General features: G+C 44.0%; 1 non-coding gene across 1 annotated transcript; it reads left to right on the top strand.

Annotated features, from left to right (window-relative positions):
• The first annotated feature begins 225 nt into the window (after positions 1-225).
• LOC111727294 lies at positions 226-332 on the top strand. Its single transcript, XR_002774874.1, has one exon. It is a non-coding gene; the product is annotated as a U6 spliceosomal RNA (small nuclear RNA).
• Positions 333-8,289: the final 7,957 nt, after the last annotated feature.

Genomic DNA, 8,289 nt, shown 5'->3' with positions numbered 1-8,289 from the left:
GGCTGCAACCAAAAAATAGCCAGGTGCTGTGGCAGGCACCTGTGGTCCTAGCTACTTGGGAAGCGGAGGCAGGAGACTCACTGGAGCCCAGGAGTTGGAGGTTGCTGTGAGCTGTGATACCACGGCACTCTACTTAGGGGGACAGCTTGAGGCTCTGTCTCAAAAAAAAAAGGTTAAAAAATCAAATTTTACATATATTTTGTCACAGTTATAAAAAAAACAACAGTGCTCACTTTGGCAGCACCTATTTTAAAATTGGACTGGTACAGAGGTGATTAGTATAGTCACTGCACATGATTGACAAGCCAATTCATGATGTGTTCCATGTTAGAACAGCAACAAAACACTAAAAACCAATGTCACTGGTTTCTTTCGTTTTTTGAGACAGTCTCACTTTGTTACCCTCTGTAGACTGCTATGGTGTCACATCTCACAGCAACCTCAAACTCTTGAGTTTAAGAGATTCTCTTGCCTCAGCCTCTGGAGTAGCTGGGACTACAGGTGCCCGCCACAACGCCTGGCTATTTTTTTGTTACACTTTGGCTGGGGCCAGGTTTGAACACACCACCCTCCGTATATGGGGCTGGCATCCTACCCACTGAGCCACAAGTGCCACCCTATTTATTTTTTTTAGAGAGAGTCTCATTTTATCGTCCTTGGTAGAGTGCAGTGGCATCACAGCTCACAGCAACCTCCAACTCCTGGGCTTAGGCAATTATCTTGCCTCAACCTCCCAAGTAGCTGGGACTATATAAGTGCATGCTACTGCACCTGGCTAATTTTTGTATTTTTTGCGCTGTTACCAGAGCAAGAGTGCCATGGCATCAGCTTAGCTCACTGCAACCTCAAATTCCTGGATTCAAGCAACCCTCCTGCCTCAGCCTCCTTAGCAGCTGGGACTGGATGTACCCACTGAAACATCCAGCTAATCTTTCTGTTTTTAGTAGAGACAGTGTTTCGCTCTTGCACAGGTTAGTCTTGAGGCTCACAGGTTTGTTTTATAGAGACTGAGTATCCAGTGTCACCCTAGGTAGAGTGCTGTGGTGTCACATCTCTCAGCAACCTCAAACCCTTGGGCTCAAGTGATTCTCTTGCCCCAGTCTCCCAAGTAGCTGGGACTACAGGCACCTGCCACAATGCCCGGCTATTTTTTGTTGTTGTTGTTGTAGTTGTCATTGTTTGGCAGCCCCAGGCTAGGTTTGAACCTGCCAGCTGTGGTGTATGTTGCTGGTGCCCTAGCTACTGAGTTATAGGTGCGGAGCCAGTTTTTGTTGTTTTTGCAATGAGATCTCAAAACAATCCAAGTAGACAGCGTTTGTTGCCCAGGTAGGAGTGCAGTGGCTGTTCACAGGCATGATCATAGCATATAGCAGCTTTTAATTTCTGGTTCCAAGGGATCCTCTTGGGGTAGCCTCCTGAGTGGCTGGGACTATAAGCATGTACCTCTGTGTCCAGACCATTGCCTTTTTACATATATTGTTTACTTTGGCTTGTTCTTTTTGTTTTGTTTTGAACCATTCATTTGTTTCTTCTCTTTTTACTTTACAAATATTTAATTTACAAATCAAAAGGGTATGAGGGCTCTCTAGAAAGTATCCAGCCACTGTTAATACTATTTTTGATATTACATGTCTGGATACAGCCTTCATATACATTCAAGCTGTACACTGTAATGGTTTGATATACGAGTATATATACATTGTGTACTGATGCCCATGACAGCATCAATTAACACATCTATCACCACTCATAGTTGCCATTTTACTTTGGCCTGTTTTTGAACTTTCTATAAACCTATGCCATGGTCCGAATGTTGGCATCAGCACAAAATTCATGTGTTGGAGCCTGATAGCCAGTGTGATAATATTGAGAGTTTGGGCCTTTGGACTTTGATGAAGTCATGAAGGTTCTGCCATCATGAAAAGATTAATGACCTGGCTCGGTGCCTGTGGCTCAAGTGGCTAAGGCGCCAGCCACATACACCTAAGGTGGCGGGTTCAAATCCAGCCCGGGCCCGCCAAACAATAATGATGGCTGCTACCAAAAAATAGCCAGGCCTTGTGGCAGGCTCCTGTGGTCCCAGCTACTTGGGAGGCAGAGGCAGGAGACTCGCTTGAGCCCAGGAGTTGGAGGTTGCTGTGAGCTGTGATGTTATGGCACTCTACCCAGGGGGATAGCTTGAGGCTCTGTCTCAAACAAACAAACAAAAAAGATTAATGACCTTAGAAAAGAGGCCTGAGGGGAGGAACTAGCCCCCTTCTGCCTTGTGAAGACAGAGCAACATGGTGCTACTTTTGAAATCAACTGAGCCTTCACCAGAGGCTAAATTTGCCCTTGACCTTCCCAGTCTCTACATGGTTTAAGCAATAAATTTCTATTGATATAAATTACCCAGTGTACAGTATTTTGTTATAGCAGCTCAAAGGAACTAAGCATACTCATGCAACTTGCCTTTTAGTTTGACAATTTGTTTTTATAGTTTGTGTGGATGTCTGTAGTTAGAGATCCATCTTCCCTGCTGTGTAGTATTCTGCCTCACAATGGACTCTTCACAGGCCTCTTCAGATCCTCTCAGCCTCCCCTCTCTGGTTGAGCTCCCCTGACTTCTGCTATAGTGTTCAAGTCCATGTGGGACTGAACATGGACTGATCTCTGGCTGGCACTTCTCTGTGTGGCTGAGGTATCAGATACTGAGGGACCTTGTAGATACTCAACTTGTGTAATCCTGAAGTAGCAGAGTTTTCACACCTGGAGCAAAGCTTTGAGCAGGAGCCAGTAGATATAAGTTCTTCCCCCGCTCTTTCCTAAGATCCCACCAGTACCTTCATCATGATTTCCCTCTTTCCCTGAGTCATCCCTTTGCTTCCTTACTCTGCCTTCCCCTGGACTGCCTTTCCAATAAAGTGGTTCTGAATAAGCTTTTTTTTTTTTGGGAGTCAGGAGTCTCACTCTATTGTTCCTGTAGGAGTGCAGTGGTGTCATAGTTCACTAAAGCCTCTCACTTCCTTCCCAACCCAGACAAGGTCAACCCTCCCTCCCTTCATATTAAGGGTCTCATAGCATCTTACATCTCTCCTTTGTGGTGCTTGTCAATTGCCATGTTATACAGCTATTAGACTAAAATCAGTCCTCCCATCAAGGTCTAAGTCCCTAAAAATAGTGACCATTATTTGTTTAAGTTCCTGCCCTATCTCCCACACCCAACACTGTGTCTGGCACACAACAGGTGAATGGTGTTATTACTCTAATAGCTAGTCTAAGTTCTAACTCATCTTCAAGTTCAGTATTTAATTTTCCAGCATGTTTTAACATTAATTAGCACCTACTGGGGCTAAGATCATGACGGTGTAGACATGGTCCCTTCCCTCAGAGTTCACAGATCTCAGGCCAATAAACATATATGAGCTCACTGGACCATGACATATTTTAAGTGCTTAGCAACTGTTGTGTCAGAGTTCCCCTCTAGTCGGAGTACTAGAATGAGTAATGAGGTCCAATGTTTATTGAGCACTTATTATATGCCAGGTACTCGGCTAAATGCTTTACATTTACTGTCTTGTCCATGCTCATATCATACTTGTCTATCTTCACATGGGTTTGACAGATAAACAACCTAAGCCACAGGTGGTATAGCTAGTAAATGGTACAGACAGGTTTCTCAGTCACACCCCATAACCTGTATCTCCTATTAATTATGTGAAATTTCCACCACCCCAATTTTACTACTTTCTGTTAGATTCCAGGGACTGAGTTCTTTCCTTTTTCTTTTTTTTTCCCCACAATCAGACCATAGTTGGGAATCCAAAGAGAATGAGCTCTGAATCACAATGGTAAATTAACTAATAATATCTGCCCAATGTCAGGCACTCAAACAGTCATCATTTTACAACCAACCATTTATTTTATTCAACAAATATTTACTGAGAACCTACCATGGGCCAAGTTTTGTTCTAAAGGCTGGGAATACAGAGATGAACAAAATAGATATCCAAGTGAAAGGAGAAAAATAAAATAAAATCAGTAAGTAAAATATATAATATGATCCATGGTGATCAGTGCTACAGAGAAATAGAAAGCAGGACAGGAAGCAGGATGACTGTGGTCTCCGTTGTCTAGTTTCATCTTCTCAAGAATGTCTTATTATATTCCCATTGTACAGATGAGGAGGAGGAGGTTCAAAGAGGTGAAGTCACTTCCCCAGGGTATCAGAGTGCATAGGCTGAAAAGTCAGGACTCTGGAAGGATTGAGGACCCATCTGCAATCAGTCTTTGCTGTGCTCCTACTGAGTACCTAGGATTGAGGTGGAGATAAAAAGAGCATCAGACTTTCTCCCAAGAGCTTAAGAACTGTGAGCAGGGGATTCCAAAACTCTACTGTCCTGTCAGTATGACCAGGGCAGACATTAAGGGTGATCACTGATGGAGTCAAAGCTCAGGCTGACAAATTGATACTAGAGATCAGAAGAAGGAAAAGGTAGGTTCCCTATGGTGTTCTGGGACTTTCGGTTAATTCTAGGCCCACTAGTCCCTGTTCTGCCCCCACAGTGGGCTTATGTCCAGTTTCTATAGAAGGTCTTTCATTAGGAAGACCATGAAACACCATGTCCAGCCACGAGAGAGGGAGATGTTAGGCTGTTAACATGTGATTCTTTTATTATAATTCTGAGATGTGTTCTGAATGAGAAATTTTAGGTGAGGTCACACTCACCTGCTCTCAATTTGCAAAGGGTGAATTTCTTTCTTTGGGCTGGGGCTAAGAGCCAACTGTCAGCTGAGTGTGGTGGCTAAAACCTGTAATCCCAGCACTTTGGGAGGCCAAGGCAGGAGGATCACTTGAGGCCAGGAGTTCAAGATCATCTCTCAAAAAAAATAGAAAAATTAGCTGGGTGTGTCCTTGTAGTCCCAACTACTTGGGAGGCTGAGGCAAGAGGATCATATTCGCTGCCGTGAATAGGTGCTGCTGAGTAACAAGGAGGGTTTCCTGTCATGATTTTTCTGTATAGGAATCAAGGATGTGCTCAATAATAGTAAATTAATGAATGTCATTTCAAAGAGGGTTAAAAAGCCACTGGTGCCATCTGCAAAGCAGGAAAAAGAGAAAACCTCAGGAATGTTATTTCAAGATTTCTGGAAGGGTGAGTAGTTCTGGGTTTGGAGTAGACTGACTGTGGTGCTGGGCTTCCATTCATCACATTTTTAGGTGATGCTGGCACTGTGCTAGGTAGGAGCTACATCAGTGAGTGAGGCAGACAGGCCCCTGCCCTGCCAGGGCTTGCAGTCCAGGGAGAGCACAGAGCACAGGCAGCAATAAGATAAGGCAGTAAGCATTAGGAAGTGGGCAGGAGAGAGGGAGACAGATTCCAGGAGACGCAGCAGAGAGGGAGGGAGGTTAGGAAGAAGGGATCACATATGCAAAGACCTGAAGAAGGGAAAGTATATGTTTTAAATCAACCCAAAAGAATTCAGCAAGGTCAGATTTTGAAGATGTCCGTGGGAGAAAGAAATGATGTTGGGGGAAGGAAACAGAACCATCCTATCCATTCTCTAAAAGCCTTGCCTTTTGGGCGAATCTAAATTTCCCCAATCCACAAGTAGTTGTTAGGGTTCTGGGGTTCAGGAGGCCAACTTCATTTTATTTAATTTTTTTAGAGGTGGGGTCTTGCCCTGTGGCCCATTGTACAATAGTGCAATCATAGTTCACTGTAGTCTGGAACTCCTGGGTTCAAGCCATTCTCCCACCTCAACCTCCCAAGTAGCTGGGACTACATCACCTTCATTTTAATGAAGACAAGTATTTACTGAGCCCTCTTTTATTTATTTATTTACTTACGACAGAGTCTCACTATGTTGCCCTTGGTAGAGTGCCGTGGCGTCACAGTTCACACAACCTCTCTCTTTTTTTTTTTTTTTTTTTTGAGAGACGGAGCCTCAGGCTATCCCCCTGGGTAGAGTGCCATGGCATCATGCTCACAGCAACCTCCAACTCCTGGGCTCAAGCGAATCTCCTGCCTCAGCCTCCCAAGTAGCTGGGACTACAGGTGCCCACCACAACGCCTGGCCATTTTTTGGTTGCAGCCGTCATTGTTGTTTGGCAGGCCCGGGCTGGATTCGAACCCACCACCTTAGGTGTATGTGGCTGGCACCTTAGCCACTTGCGCCAAGCCACGATTCTCTTGCCTCAGCCTCCCAAGTACCTGGGACTACAGGTGTCTGCCACAATGCCTGGCTATTTTTTTGTTGTTGCAGTTCTCATTGCTGTTCAGCAGCCCAGAACCTGCCTGCCTCAGTGTATGTGGCTGGCGCCCTACTCACTGAGCTACAGGTGCTGAGCCTACTGAGCTCTCTTTTAGAATACTGGCCCAGGGGGTGGTGCCTGTGGCTCAAAGGAGTAGGGCACTGGCCCCATATACCAGAGGTGGTGGGTTCAAACCCAGCCCCAGCCAAAACTGCAAAAGAAAAAAAAATTGAATAGAACACTGGTCCATTCAATCCTAACTCTAATGCATTTGATATTACAACCCCATTTTATAGATGAGAAAACTGAGACCAGTTTGGACACCTTGTCCAAGCTCATATAGCTACCTAGGTTTAAGGATTGAGAATATTCTTTATGTAAATGCTTCTGTTTTAGCAGTGCCTTTTACATGAGGTAATGTGTGTAAAAGCTTTCCTGTAATAGAGCCATGTAAACATGAGGCATTATTAATAGTTTTGCTGGACTTCTGGCTCCATCTAGTTCAGCCTACAGCATTCAGGGATCACAGGAAGGGACGATAATTAAAGCCAAAATGCCCAAAGACCTCTCAAAATCCCCTGAGTCTATTCTGGTTCCCTCTCTGGGGCACCTCAGATATTATCTTCTGCCAAAAAGAGTTTGTTTCTCAGAAGTTGCAAGATGTGGGCGGTTAGCAAAATCAGCAGCATCAACAACTACAAAAACTCCAGCAGCAGCCTGAACACAAAGAGTTAGAATTTTGAACAAAGGGCGGGGTGAGACCTGAAAGTAAATGCTGACACATTCTCTCTCCAGCTGTGAACTGGGGGGCTGAGGGCTGCTGCAAAGGTCATCTGTCTCCACATCTTTGGGCAGGAAATGCAATTCAATCCTCTCAGTGACTGATCACTTTGCAAGATTAATGGAATCCTCTCCAACATCGGTCTCTGTTCTGATAGCACAAAAACTGAATCAACCTTCTCTCCTCCCCTCTGCTCTTACTCAGCAAGGTCAGCTGATTGATTCCCCATTTTAAAACTTTAAAACTTTTCTTTAGAAAATTTGTCCCTGCCTGTTCCTTTGTGGAGTAAAATCCTCCCCTCTGGGGTAAGATTGAAAGTTGGCACTTAAAGGTCTGGGGACTTTTCTAGGCTTTTCATCTCTTCCTACTTTATCTTTCAAAATAAATTAAATGCAAAGGGAGTGATTCTCTCAGAAAGGGTTAATTGCTGGCCCTCCTATCTGTCCCTTAGGGACCATCAACCAATGGCAATTAAGCATGATGAAGTAATGCTTGGATTTTTATTTGTATTGGTTAACATACTTGCCAATCAATCCAAAGATGCAAGTTTTTAAAGAATCTCTGAACTTTATGACTCTGGCATTAACCCTTTAATCAACTCACCTGTTACTCCAAAGTTTCCTTCCAATACTCACAGTGGAAAAGAGATTATAAAATGCAGAATTCTAGATAGATAACTTAAGTCTTACCAAAATGGCCAAGGCCTCTCTCTATATATACATACATACACATTTTGCTCTTCCTCATTTACTTCAATCAACAAAAGACTTCATAGTTAAAAAAAAAAAGGTTTTTAGGAACTCCAATCACTTTAATAATTAGTGTTGTCTGCTGTCCCCCTAGATTAAAATAGATAAACTTTTTTTTTTTTTTTTGAGACAGAGTCTCAAGCTGTCACCCTGGGTAGAGTCCCGTGGCATCATAGCTCACAGCAACCTCCAACCTGGGCTCCAGCGATCCTCTTACCTCAGTTTTTCAATTTTTAGTAGAGATAGGGTCTCATTTTTGCTCAGGCTGGTCTTGAACTTGTGAGCTCAAGCAATCCACCCACCTCAGCCTCCCAGAGTGCTAGAACTACAGCGTGAGCCACTGTGCCCAGCCTAGATAAAAGTATTAAAATAGATTAAAAGTTCTTTCCTTTTTTAATTTGCAAAAGTAATACAAGAGAAGGTAAAACCTCTTAAGATTTGGGAACTCGGCTCGGCGCCTATAGCTCAACCGGCTAAGGCGCCAGCCACATACACCTAAGGTGGCGGGTTCGAATCCCCAGCCC

This window comes from Otolemur garnettii, unplaced genomic scaffold (assembly GCF_000181295.1).
Source record: "Otolemur garnettii isolate 467f Iridium unplaced genomic scaffold, OtoGar3 scaffold00099, whole genome shotgun sequence".
NCBI classification, from domain to species: Eukaryota; Metazoa; Chordata; class Mammalia; order Primates; family Galagidae; genus Otolemur; species Otolemur garnettii.
The sequence above is the reverse complement of the archived record's forward strand: the minus strand, read 5'-3'. Positions and strand labels throughout refer to the sequence as shown.